General features: G+C 43.2%; 1 non-coding gene across 1 annotated transcript; it reads left to right on the top strand.

The window, feature by feature from the left end:
• The first annotated feature begins 5,275 nt into the window (after positions 1–5,275).
• Positions 5,276–5,471, top strand: LOC137226876 (U2 spliceosomal RNA). The gene has a single exon (XR_010944573.1). It is a non-coding gene; the product is annotated as a U2 spliceosomal RNA (small nuclear RNA).
• Positions 5,472–14,663: the final 9,192 nt, after the last annotated feature.

Below are 14,663 nucleotides of genomic sequence, written 5' to 3'. Positions count from 1 at the left end.
AAACTGGAGCTACAGATAGTTTGTTTCTGTTCTCTGGCACTACCTAGGCCTTACCTTGCCCCAAGAACATTCTACTAGGTAGAAAAAGGTGTGTGTGTGTGTGTGTGTGTGTGTGTGTGTGTGTGTGTGTGTGTGTTCCCACTCACACGAGCACATGTGGCACGTAGGTGCAGGGGGATGGATGGAGTAAACTATTGGAGGGAAAAAGTCAGTTAATATCTTGACACGTTCCTACTATGTTTATAAATTGTATCCCCAAAAGTTGATAAACTCTCAATACTCTTAGCATTAATAGAATAACTGTAGAAAATTGTCATTTTCAGCTCTTAGAAAACAATTAGATAAACTGAGTGATATAGATGCTTAATTTCTCTGAAATTGCTCCTGCTGAGTTCTGACTCATCCATGAGTTTAGTAAACTGGAGTAGAACTGGAGTTGGAAGGACCCTTGACTGTCTCATGCAAGCCCCCAGGAGGGCATTGAAGAGACACGTCCTGAAGTGACCTCTGGAGCGCCGCCCACGGGACTTCCCAGCCCTCTGCTCTGGAGGCCAGGCCACATCACTGTCCCAGGAGTAGGTGGTGGTGTGCACGGGCCAGGTGGTCAACATCAAGAGCAGCGGGAGGAGGGTGTGGTGGTACCGTGACACTCAGCAGTCACCAGTTTTCCAAACACCAAGTCCCATCCCAGAGCAATAGAGCTAATCTCGCAACTTGGAATCTGAAAAGGGAAAGGCACGAGTCAGACTAGCCTCACAAAGCCACAAGGTGCCAATTTCCACCTCATCCCTCAGTCATAATCCTCCAGGCCTCAGATCACTCAAGCTAACCACTACTGCCAGCCTCAGGTCTCCTCCCACCCCCTTAGTCCCAGCACAACCCAAGACTCCTACTAGAACGTGCAGAACAACAGGCCAAAGCTGTGGGGTGAGGGCTGCACTGGGTATCACGTAATTTATATCTCTAGGCAGAGCAAGCCTTTGTAAAGTGCTGAGCCCCCTTAAATCTAAATGTCTCCAGCTCTATTCTACTATTATCCTTGCCCTACTCCACTTCTTGGCATCCCTCCTCCCCATAAGGTCAGAACATTCCTGCTCGCATCACTTCCAGAAGATAGCTGTCGATAAGCAGAAGCTGAACTTGAAGTTTTAAGGCCTACACTGGAGCCCAGGCCCTGTCAATAGCTGGATGATTCTGGGAAGCTCGGTACTCGGCACATGCCAGACCTCTAATAAATGTCTGTGCGTCTGAATCCATCAGGATCTCAGAAAGACTCTGTTATCAGTAACTCGTACCTCAACCACGTTATTTGTTCTAAAGTGTGGCTCCCAACTTTTTATAAGTGTGAATATCATTTTTTAAAGCCAAGAAATTTCATAGACCATTAATATCTATTGATTGAGAATACCTCAGAACCCAAAGCTATATAAATTCAGCACTCCTCTGAACATGAGTTGCGTTGTTAATCACAACTGCAGCTACTCGATTAAAAATCATAGTACACATACGTGCAAAGTTTACCATCCATTCAGTCAATGACAATTTTTTGTTTAAAATGCAGATTCCTGGACCCACTCCCAGAAACTCTAATTCAGTGGTTTTGGAAGTAGAGTCGTGGAATCTGATTTTAACGCTCAGTGGGCTTTTTAAATGGTGGTCGTTCCCTGACCACTCTTGAGAAATACTATTCCAGGTGGAATTACCCTTGAATTATCTGTCTACCTACTGTGTAGACAGATAATTTATAATTATCAGCTCTTCCTAATTTAACTGAACAGCTGTTGTTCAATTTGGTATTAGCTTTGCTCATCATCTATCCTTCACGTTTTCTGAAGTCTATGAAGATAACCATGGGAAATATTGGCTTGATGGCTTGGTGCTTGGTGCTAAATGATTGAATTTAGTGCCTTGTGAGTGTCCTCCATTAAAGTGTCATGATTTCCAATTGTCTGTCTTTCACAGTAAACACTCAAGGCCTGCGATCTTGATTTCTAGCCCTGCAAAGAGAAATTGAAAGAGGTTTGTGTTACTTCTCATTGGCTCTATACCAATTTTACAAACTCAGTTTTGGCCAGAGTTATTCCCTTAATTGTGTGTCTTCCAAATCATACAACCTAGAGATCCATAGCTGGACAACTCGTGTAGTACTAGAAGTTTAGCTTCCCTTCTACAATAAACATGGGGATGACCATAGCATCACTGTTCTTGATCTGGACATGGCATTTGGCTTGTCCGTTCAGGAGTCCATAGAGAATACGGATGGTTTCAGAATCCTTTTTGTCTAAAGAGAAAAAAGATTTTCTCCTTTCATAATGCCATGGATTTTCCAACATGATTATTAAGAGTTCTGATGAGTCAAATTTAGGCTGGGTTTCTGGCTCCATGTAACTCCCACATTCTTTGAGTTTGGGCTTCCTCTAGAATTCATCAAATCTATGTCCCACACTGACTCCAATTTCTATATTATACTGGAGGTCTGAGGAGCACAGCAAGAATCTGTTTACCTAGCCCAAGTTTCCATTTAACTCAGAAAACAGAGCTCTTAATTTATATTTCCTCTGACAAACAATGGTTTAACTTACAGGGGAAAGGCGTCTCAGGAACTTGGACTAACTTAAGAGAAGAACTAAATTAGAGGTTAGATAAATCTCAGCCTTCCCAATTCAGCCAGGTTCTGCCATCTCCAGTTACTATAAACAATTGTGATTTTGAAAGTGTTGAAAAAAAATACATTGACAACCTCCCCCAAAGGAGAAAGGGATTATAAGAACATTTCGAGCCTCTGTGATGCTCAGTAGTGATGTGGCTATACAGGACAATCTGAGCCCCAGACAAGCAAAGACACCTCAATACTATTCCACTGAGCCCTTGGAATGGGGAGTAGATTGTCCCAATGTTTGTAATTTGTCTGATAAGTCTTATTATGAGATGTATAGTGAATTCATACAATACTAGGCAATGTCTTCTGGAACTAACTCTCTTTATCTCTTCTCCCCACCCCACACTTCCCACACATGGGAAAGGTATATTTTCATCCCACTTTGCAAGCATTTGGAGAGTACCTACCTTGTGCTAGGAATTCCATGGGCAAAAATGTTGAAGATAAGGGTCAGAGAAGACGTGTAATATGAGATCTGCTATTCAGCAATAGAAACGCAACAGCATCCTTTTGTATGCTTCTTATGAAAGAGGAAATCACTATTCCTGTTTTTCCAACACAGACAAACCAGAGAGGGGTCCTGATTATCTTTGACTCAGCTTCAGTGGCTGAGGTACATCTCTATGATGTTCTCTTTATTTCTGCAAAAGTGCAGTGACCATCACCTATCCAAATTTTCCAATTTGAGGAAATCACTACCACCCCTAGACAAAAAGCTTCAAGGACTCCTAAAGTTAAACTGGGAAAAGGTGGGAGTGTGCTTTTCTCACCTGTGACTTTGGTCAAATCTGTTCCCCCACCCTGGGTCCTTGGTTCCCCAAATGCACAGAGAGGAAATCAAACTAGACCTCCAAGGCCCCTTCCAAATGGGGTGGTCCTCAGGTCTGCAGACTCCCAGCCCTCACAGCTCCTTCTCTACCCTGTGATAAGACCCTGAGTCCTCTGCACTTCTTGGTTTCCCCAACCAGGCCTCCATACTCTCAGAGGAAAAGAGACAGAATAAATAATCTGCACTAAAAAATCAGAGTCCAGCCATTACTTGGGTGACTATCTCCTGCTTGGGAGTGGGGTGGTCTTTGCATTTTAACAAGGCCCCTGGGATTTCAACATCCATACAGCCAATTGAAGAAAGGAAGGGAAAAGGGAAGTATAGACTTCTTGGAGACCTTCAGCTCATCCCTTAAGCCCCAATGTGCCATTTTTATTAACAAATGGTCCTAGAAAGTCCTATTTCATAGATGAGGGAGACAGTCATGGTCTAGAATCGTTATAAGAGAAAAAAGGAGAAAAAAAAGACTGGTGGGAATTACAGCAAAAGTAAAGATTAGACCAAAAAGGCTACTGTTTAGGATATGCAAGGAGAAAAAGAACTCAGATGATCAGGGATGGCAAGTGTGTATCCAGCAGGCTGCCAGCCCTGGAAGACTTGGCTAAATGATCAGAGCTTTTCCTGCTGTCTCAAATTGCTTCTCAATGCAGCCTCCAGGAGCTGCCATCATTGATCTGTTGGTGGAGGATGTTGAACCTCCTTGCCATCCATTAGGTTACACTCGGCAATTTTAGACCCTGGCAGACAGAAGTTAGAAAGAAGCCGTGGAGCTCCTCTGACATCTTGAGGATGATAACAAAGAGCTATCCTGATGCCTACTTACCAGAGCCATTGCCAGAGATAGAAGTGCATGAACCATGGTTCATCTCAAATTCTAAGCGGTCAGAGCAGTGCGGTACTCTTCCTGCCATTCCAGATAGAAGCCACCTCTACATTCCACCAGGTTTCCATCTAGTTTCTCCCTGAGAACTTCCAGTAGCTGGGAACTTGTTAGTTTTGAGACTGCTTCACTGTTAGACAGCTCTATTAGAAAGGTTTCCTTGAGCTGAGAAAAAGTTACCTCTCTAACTTGTACCTACAGAGCCCAGCTCAGTCCTCTGAGGCCACACAGGAAAAATACATAACTCCCTTCCTTGTGCCAGTTTTTAAACCTTGGTGTCATCTCTCATGTCTCCCTCCATCCTGTCTTCCATAGACCAGGCATGCCTGGGTCCTTCAGCTGTTCTCCATCCAGCATGCTTTCTAATCTAACCTGGGATGGTACTTCTTACGACTGTGGAGAATTGATGGTATCATTTCAATCAGAGACAAAGGATAATTTTTCCCCATTTTGATTCTAAAAGATAAAATTTTTGCTATGTCACTAGGCCATGTGACCTTGGGTAGGATGTATCCTCTCTCTGAACTTGGAGGAGTTTGAACTTCATGGACCCTCCCACCCTTTACAAATCTGAGGAAGTAAGAACTGGCATCATCTGCTGAGCCCATACTCTTGAGGGCTATCCACCAGTGAAACGTGAAGAATACTTCAGTCATTGGGGGAGAAGCAGAGGATCCTGCTGGTGGTACTGTAAGCCTCTCCAATGCTTTTCTGTACAGAAGAACTTTACCTTTGTCCCTCCTATCTTCACATATGTCCCCCTAGTGTTCCTCAACAACTTCTGTTCTCCTTTACAGCAGCTTTCCATTATCTATGTTTCATCTGGTTCAGAGAGAAACATGGGGATTTCATCTCCAGAACTAGGCTACAATGCAAGCATTTAAGCTTTGATACCTAGGAAATTGGGATTGCTTCTCAGCCTTTTAGCTAAGATTAACTGTAGTATTTGTCCTTACCAGTTTAATAGCAAGGAAATTTGGTAAAAATCCTGGAGATAGTGTTGAGTGATAGGAGTGCTGGGAGAAATATATACTCAGTTTACTAACTGGCCTGGGGCTATTTAAAGTCCTTATTGGAGACCAAGAAGATAAGTCCCAAAACCTGGGATAGGCTTTGGACAGGACAGAGCAGCCAGGAATATGGGAATTACAAGACCCGGACCTGAGCATAGCCAAGGAGTTCTCAACAGCTAAGGATACAAAAAATCAGGGGAAAAAAAGTCACCTATAGGATCACTGCTATTATCTTCATGTATGATTTGTTCTCAGTCCCTTCCCATTGCCTATAACAGGGCCTGGCCTGTATCAAGTGCTCAATAAATATATGTGGAATGAATGAATCTTCAATAAAAACCTTGTTAATAGCTCTAGTTTTGCATCTTTCAGTCATTTACACAACCAACATTTATTCATCACCTTCAGTGTACTAGGTACTGTGTTAGACATGGGAGAATTTATAGATAAATTTGACATGAGCTCAGAGATCAAATTCTGGCAGGGTAGGAAGGTATTTTCCCAAGTGGCAGTAGCGCACTAAAAAGTGATCAAGATAAGACACAGTGGACACTAAATACGGGGAGACGTTATAAAGGGAGTTAACAAAACGCCTTCATGCGAAAGGACTCACTTCAACTTGTCTTACTCTGTTAGATTTGAAGTTCGATATCCCCTCCTCAGTTACAAGAACTCAGACTGGTTATTGAAACTAATATTCTTAGACATAAATTTCCAGTCGGATCTGGAGGGAAAACTTTTCCCATGGAGGTCCTTATGGCTGGCTCGCTCTCCATTTCCTGGTGAGGTGTCAACTGGCACTGCTCCGGGCAACCCGCCCTACTGTAAACTTTTCCCTGGCAGCTCACCTTTTCCCTGGACTTGCAGCTGGGAATCTCATACCTGGCTACAGCCAAAAGATTTCAGGAAATGGTGTTTTGGAAACACACCTTTCAAATGAAAACAGATAAAGCAGCTGGCAGTGGAGCCAAGGAAAACTCTTCTCTTTCTGAGAAGCCTGGAAACCTACCTGCTCTAAGACACCACTACAGCCTTTAATAAATGCACTAGCACACACAGAGACACACGTACACACAAACGCTCAGCAACTGGGCTGCAGAGCACGCCCTTGAAAACTTGAGAAATGGTATGGCTGTCATTGCTTTTTGGAGGGCGCCATGGCTGCTAGAGCCTGCAGCCCTTCCACAAGGCCTGGATCACACACTTCCTTCTGGAGAAATCTTTATGGCTTCCTCCTTCACACTGTAGACAATGTAAACCAAGTTGAGTGGAATTTTGGTAGGCATATCTATGTTAGACACACCTTTTAGCAATCTCCAATTATAAGCCCTGAGGGCTTTGTTTCCAATTTAGTAAAAGGAAAAATAAAAGATGTGAGTTGGGACCATTTCATCTACTAGGGTGGCATTAGTAAGTTGACCCTCACTTTGTGAAAGGCAGCCGAACCCTACCAAGAAAGGCCACTTAAATAATATTTCCTTGCATGACTGTAATACATTCCAATTTATAAAGTGCTTCTACATGGCTGAGCTCAAGTGAACCTCACAACAGACCTCTGGGTAAATTGGGCAAGATGATAATCATCACCCAGTGCAGATGAGAAAACTGTGACAAGAAGTCAATGAGTGACTTGCTCAAGCGCATGTAGGAAGGAAGCTGCTAACACACCTGTTGCCAGTTGTACCTAGGCTTCTGTCCATCACTGCATACATTCTGTTCCTGTAGGGGTTCAAGGTTAATCATAATTTGAACATCAGGCAATTCAACAAAATTACTGAAATACAGGCCTTCTGTAACCTGAATACAGGTGGGTGTCTTGGAATCCCACCTCCACAAGTCAAAGCTTCCCCAAAGCATAGAATTGAATGACATGGGTTGTTTTCTAAGTTTCTTTAGAGAAACAGCACAAGTGTTTTCCTTAGAAAATCCAGAAACACAGAGACCTTCCTCTGAAAACTCTTAACATATTGCCAGTGCCACTTGTGGCAACTAAAAAGAGTCTCTCTCTCTCTCTCTCTCTCTCTCTCTCTCTCTTTCTCCATCTCCCCCTCCATTTCCCTCCCTCTCCCTATCTCTGTCCCTCTTCCTCCCCTTCTCCCTCTCCTCCTTCTATCCCTCCCTCCCCTCCCCCTCTCCCTCCCCTCCCCCTCTTCCTCCCCTCCCCATCTCCCTCTCCCTCCCCTACTCCTCACCATGCCTTCTGCAGACACCTCACTACACTCTATCCACATTCTCTCACCATCTCCCCCCTTCACTTCTTGCTCCCTGTATCCGACTCTCTAGGAGGGCACAGACTGGAGGTGTGAGTTGAGTGGGAAGTACTGGGGTAGTTCTAGTATCCCTTGACAAGCAGTAATGATAGACACAACACAGGGCCACAATTCTGGGAGTGTGTCATTGGCGGGAACACACCAGGGCATGGACACAGTTCTCCAGCACATCACTAGGACCAGCCCTATCTAGGCCTGAAGTGAAGACTCACAAGACAGGGAAGAAATCTCCCAACATTTGCTGAGCTGATGAGACACGAGAGTATAGTCTCTGGCAATTCAAGAGACAAGATGCTGACATTATTCCCTTAATGGAAGATGAGCAGAGAGCCAAGGGAGGAGGGTGAGTATTTCCTGAAAGGTCAATATGGAGATATCCTTAGGGGAAGGTGGGCCTTACATAAGTAAGAAAGGGATTAACCCCCAAAAGTGTCCAAGTGTTGGGGGACACTGAAGCTGATTGGGAGAACCCCAGCGGTCCTGATCTGCCTCTGCAACCCGCCCAAGTGAAAGAAGCAGCGATCTTATTTCTTTAGGATTAGTCTGTGAATCCTGCATTGCCCATGCCCTCTACTTCCCATTCACACTGTCAGCTCTTTGAGGACAAATTCTAAGCATCTTTGTAACCTCAGCATCTAGCACAGTGCCTGAAGTCTTGGAAAATAATAAACAAATGAATAAATGAAAGACAAAACAAAGAAAGAATGTCCCTAGTCATTACCATTTATGGATGGGAAAGTTTCCTTTCTTCAAAATGTGATGGTCCCTGGTTCTTGTAATCAACTTTACGAAGCTATATCAGAATTGTCAGTATCTTACAATGAGTTTTTGTAACTTAATCCCTCTTCAGTGTAGAATGGATTGGGGAGCCAAACTCAAGAGAATTATTTGGGTTTGTAGAGTGAGGCTGGACTGTGGGACTCTAGGAAATCAACGGGACTGGCTATAGCCTTGAAGATAGTGGATGTCCCTTCAGGAATATTATTATCAGGAATACGATTGGTTAGGATGGTGATTTGCCTATTTGTTATCAGATTCATTGCCAGGCCTTCTCTGTCCTGTTCTGCATCATAGGAGCTGACCCCTGCCAGCTACATTTTCCCAAACTCCTGTTCCAACTGGATTCTGATTAAGTTCAGCCCATGGGAGTATCTCAGCAGAACACCGGAGGAATGAAAAAGCCCAGGTACTCCCCTCACTCCATGTTGTAGGAGGCATTCTAGCAGCAACTTAGTCTCTTCTGGGGCTCCACAACCACTGGGAAGCTGCTCCCTCTGCAATTCTAATTCCTAAATTCTGGTAACACCTCCTCTTTTTCACACCAGCCTTAGAGACAGGAAATGGCTTCCTGCTCATCTAGCGCTTGGCTCACCCATTTACCCTTTTAGTTACATCAAACTTAAAATGTAGCTATTTACATATTAACATTTCCCATTTTCCTCCCTTGACTTACCTGGCGTAGATAGGTTCTGTTTTCTTGGCTGAACCTTGACCAATACAGCCACCATTTTATATGAGACTTTCTCAGCTCCTACTACTCAGCCTAAATCATGAGGAATTAAAAACTACGTATGTTATAGGTTCATGATGAAGGATCTTTGGGTTCAACCAACTTCCTAAACTAGATGATAACCTGGCTGGAGGAGCTTAGACAGTGGTGTGCCAGGAAATGTGTAATAATGGGTTCTCTGAAAGAGAAATCCCAATTTACAGGATTCACCAATTTCCCTGGTTTAAATACTCCCACCGTGGTGGATTTAAGCTACTAATACAATGTCACTGAACATGGAATCGGAAAGAGATGCACGGTAAGGTTGAGTTGGTGCAGCCAAGGTAGAGCTGGTGCAGCCAGTATGCTGGAAGTCTAAGGATCAACAACCGTACGTCCCTGAGGCAGCTTAAGGGAAAGGGTATTTGGGCAAGTGTGAAATTCCTCTAAATCAAATAGAGAACTTTTGGGGGCTGCAGAGAATTCAGAGAAGCCCTGGAGGGGAGAGGAAGCAGCAGAGAGTCAAAAAGGGAATCAGGAAGAAATATCAAATGGGCATTTGGGGAGTGAAGTATTAAGAGTTGGGAGCTGTAGTTTCCTCCAAGGAAACTATGGAATCAACAGTAAAGGCTCTCTTTTTCATTAATGTGTTGGAGAGTTGGGATTATTTGGGATGGGAGAGTGAACTGAAGAGCTGACGGAGCTGACAAAGAAGGACTCAGCCACAGGGGGGTTACAAGAGGTCACAGAGTAGCCTTGTAGAAGGGGGTCTCAGAATCAACCATTCTAACAGCATGATTTAAGAGATGAGGAAACCAAGCCTCAGAAAAGTCACAACCACCCGAGTGAATAGTGGTAGCACCCAGACTCAAGCTCAGGTTTCCTCACAAGACCATTCATTCAAATATCAAATATCATTCAACAAATATCACTTGGCAGTGGAAGTCTGTTGCAAGCACTGCAGACATGGTCCTTATCTTCAAGAACCTTCCTATCCAGTGGAAGACAGAAGGATTAAATAGCTTATCACAGTTTGTCACTATCTTTTCATGAAGGAAAAGTATAAGATGTTTTTGACAGACCTCCCATGAAGACCCAGTTTAGACAAAGGGATGTGGGGAGGTATCTTTGAGGAAGTCTGACACTGAGCTGAAATAGGAGTGGAGAACAGGGGTCTATCAGGTAACGATGAGGGAAAAGAGGGTTCCAGGTAGAGGGACACAACATGCAGTGACTCTGGCTCAGGGTATGAGTCCCCAGACAAATGCCACTTATATAGCATGTCTTCTCTTTCATCACCAGAGAGCCCTGAAATGTTTCAAAACCTAAAGCCCTGAGTTACAAGCAAGATGATAAAACTTTGTCATAATGTAGTGTGTTGAATTTAGGTGCAAATATACGAGTGACTTTCACCCATGTACTTTGGAATGAAAACTGGTGGGTGCCTTGAGCCTGGGCAGTACCACCCGGAATATTTAACCTCTCTCAATCACTGAACCCCACAAATCCCACACCAAAGTAGAGCCTCTGATTTTCTCTATGAGGAAAATTGAGATACACGAACACATTGTCCAGGCTATGTCTTTGTATTTTTACCTGCTAAAACCCACTGGTGATGTTCCTGTGTCTTTCCTGACTGCTTGGGGTAGATAGCACACCCCTGGGAGCCCACAACTTCCTTGGACAATGGCCCACTCCCCACTCCATTGTGGGGGTGAGAACTGTCATGCATGCCTCTCTCATGAGCTTGGACTCTCCCCCCAGCCACTTGCCTCCCAACTTCATCTTCTGAGGCTGGGGGAGACATTAAAGCTCATTTTTGCTTTTGTGTAGAGTGAGTCCATCATATGCTTCCTAGTCAGTAATTCCATCACATTATTTTCAAATATCAACTGGAACTAAGTTTATATTCAGAGTTTTTCATGACCCCTCCAGCCCTAAACTTTAGACAAAGCAAACACCACCACTGCATCTCAGATAGACTTGCTACCAAAATTTGGGTCGAATTTCCTTTTCCTTTTCTCTAAAAAGGATGCATACAGGCCAACCTTTGCATGGAATTGGCTGTAAGGAAAAACAAATAACCGACTTGTAAATGCTCTGGATTTCTTCCTGAAGCACCATCTGGAGAACCTAGTTCTATAATCCCATGGATAAGACTGTGATGCCTTTTGTGAAAAATGCCTTTTTCCAGAAGGCCAGAATTCCAGTCCACTAATATTTCATGACTTTTGGCATGTTGCTTGAATTCTTTCAGACTCAGTTTCCCTCCTTTGCAAAATGGGGTAAATAATACAGTCCAGTCAACGGGTACCATAGGAACAATTCCTAAAACAATTTTGTGCATTGTATAAGGAAAGATGTCAGGGAATCCACAATTTTTTGTGAATTTTTTCAGATTAAATTACTTCAACTAGAGGTAGGGGATTTAAAAAATCCAAATGGGGAAATCAGTGAAGATGTGCACACAAATCACTGTCCTTCTTTTTGGCATATGGTGTCACTAAGCATTGTGACGTCAAAGATAGGCACTTTTCATCAGTAGTTTTTAAATGTGCTGAGTCTTATTTTCCTGAGGCTCCCAGATGCAAGAGGCTGAATAGATAGAAGCTGTGGGTGTCTCTGGAAAAGAGCTTATTTCATTTCCCATGCTCCCCAACCCTACCCAAGATCACTTGTCATTGAGATGAACCTTTGTGGAGAGGCACATAGGAGCAGAACTCTCTGGGAGTATGGGAGCTTTTTCAGGATGTCAGGAACTGGAGAATGTATATGACTTAAGAATGACACCCATCCGTGTTAGAGAAGAAGGCTGAGATTGCAAAACATGCCCTGGAAAGGAAGAGAGCAGATGTTATACCTTCACTACCTTGCTGTTTTGAAACCGGAAGGCATCAATCCAGTCCCTCCCCTCCCTGGATACCTTCTCTGGTTCAGTTAATCAAATGTTCCAGAAACTAGCCCTTCCCCCTTCCCAACCCATAGGACTTACTAGTTTTCATGTGAAAGGTATTGATTCAGAAACTCCCGATGGCTCCCTGCTAAAGCATTGATTTTTATTAAACATCCTGTCCCCTAATGCATTTGACAGATTCCAGAATTCTGTTCTCTTGCGTTCCTTTCCATTTTCTTCATTGTAAGGCCCTCCTCCCTCAAATAAACCCTAACTTGGGTTTAAGACCTTCCTGGAAGATGATTCTACAGCCTCCCCTTCTAGACCTTCCCAACCCTCCCTCTCATTCAAATGAGAGAAGCATTAAAGGCCCCCTTGTCCTTGTCCCCCAGCAGACCCTCATAAATCCACAGGGAAGTTTTTTTTTTTTTTAATTAAAGCGTCCAAATAATTAATGATCAACTCCATTTGGGCCATTGAAAACCCAAATGTCACACGGTTGAAAAGACCCAACCAAATAATTCAGTGTACCCTATAAAGCTTTAAAAAAGCAGAGCCCAAGATGCCTGCATGACTGGTTTCTGTGCTGTCTGAAAAGCTTGGTTGGGTTTTGGGGCACTTGATTGGATTCCAGGAATAATGTGCCCTGAGCACAAAGGGCTCTTTTGATGTGTCTGTGCCATAGCTCCTCCCCTTCCCTCCTCACTTTACCTGGGATACACATTTTCCTTGTCTCCCAAGTTGGAAAAAATAACCCATGGAAGAGAGGAAAAAACAGCAGAGGGAAAATTGAGGGTGGGGGTCGGGGGTAAACTGCAGTTCTTAGTCTGAGTTTGGTTACTAAAGTCTGGTTATTCCAGAGGAATAGAAGAAATGGAGTTTATACAATGTCTGTGACTAGACACTGGAAAAATGCGATGAAAAGATGCCTCTTGCTTGAACTTGGTCCCTTGAGCTATGAGTAACAAGTGAGTCTCCCAGCAACGACCTGCTACTTTCAGAGTCAGAAGAACTACAGATTACCAACCCTGGAAATCAACGTGGAATTACATGCCCAGTTCAGGCAGAGAATCTCATAGACAGTGAGTTCAGCTTGATTTTTCATAGGTACTAGAATATTCAAGAAAGATAGAGAGAAAGAAGGCAGAGTCCCCATTGCTAGAATGCTCTGAGAAAAGTGACAGAGCCAGCTAAAGGTCAGTACGAAGCACTGGCCCTGGGAGAAAAGGAGTGCTGTTCTAGCCCCAACCGTAGAGGTGCCCAGATTGGCAGCAAAGGCCAGCAAGCTGGTGGTAGAAGAGGTCTAATAGAGGTCTTCCTGGGCTAACTTGAATAGGCTGTTTGACCCTTCTAGTCTTATTTTCTTTATCTGCAAAAAGATGAACTTCAACTACATAGCTCAGAGATTCTGTTTCAGAAACCTATTGCTGCCCCCCAAATTAATGTGGGCATAGCAATCTGCTACATAACAATCTGCTTATGTAGGAATTCTTTATTTCAATAATGTTTTATATATATATATATATATATGTTCTATACATATAGATTCATTCCATTTACTCCAATGATTTGATATTTTTGATGTTATTATAAGTGGTATATGTTATTTTATTTTAAAATTATTTGTTGTTAGTATATAAAAATACAATTGATTTCTGTATATTGAATTTGAACACAGTAACTTCACCAAATCATCTATTAATTCTAACAATTTACCTATAGATTCTCAGTCAGCTCTCACCTGCTGAGATCACAGAGAAGATATTTGATATATTTGTTAAATTTCTTTGGGCTGCAAGTAGAAAAAGTGACTCTGGCCAACTTAAAGCAGGATTTGTTTACCTTAAAGCTACAGGTTAGTTCTGTGAGTCACAGGAAAAAATGAACTACCAAGACTCAGAAAAGGACAGGGCCCAGAGTAGCATTAGGGGACAAATCGACTGTTTCTTCAGGATATGCTCCATCAGGATAAACTCTGAACTTCCTTTGTGTGACTCCTCTTAAGATTCAAATTCCTCAGAATCAAATCTTGTTGCCACTATTGAGAACCAAACATTGACCATGTTGCCAGTAAACTGACAGGCCCACCAAGACTACGTGCAATTCTGGAGGAGTGGTACCCCAAAGGAAATTCACCTTGCTGTTATAAGAAAGGAGAATTGATACGGGAGAAGCAAGACAACACATGGCCACCGTGTACAGTATCTAATTGGATCGTTCTGCCCCTCACCCATTTTATCAGACTATGCAGATTAGCACTTAAATTTTGATGATGACACTGGTGATGGAGAAGATTACCATCTCAGACAGCCCTGTCTTCCTATCTAGGCATCAAGAGCACTTGGAACTGTCAGTGACCCATGTTATTCATTTATACGTGAAAGTAGATCTTTTGCCTTCCCTGGGTTTCAATCAACCTCCTCTCTTGTAATATGTCTTGTGCCACCATTGAAGTAGAATTGATTAATAACCTAATGTATGTATGTTCCTCCTGCTTTCTTGCCTCTATCTTCTGTCTCTTTCTAAGGGAGGTGGAGTGTTTATTTTGCTGCGGTTACTTTGCAATAAGAGACCTAGTATTTATGCTGATACAATCAGTATGTACACTGAAGTCTACCTGCTTGTTGAAC

The sequence above is a fragment of the Pseudorca crassidens genome, chromosome 6 (genome assembly GCF_039906515.1).
Source record: "Pseudorca crassidens isolate mPseCra1 chromosome 6, mPseCra1.hap1, whole genome shotgun sequence".
Taxonomy (NCBI): domain Eukaryota; kingdom Metazoa; phylum Chordata; class Mammalia; order Artiodactyla; family Delphinidae; genus Pseudorca; species Pseudorca crassidens.
This window is presented reverse-complemented; position numbering and strand designations above follow the sequence as displayed.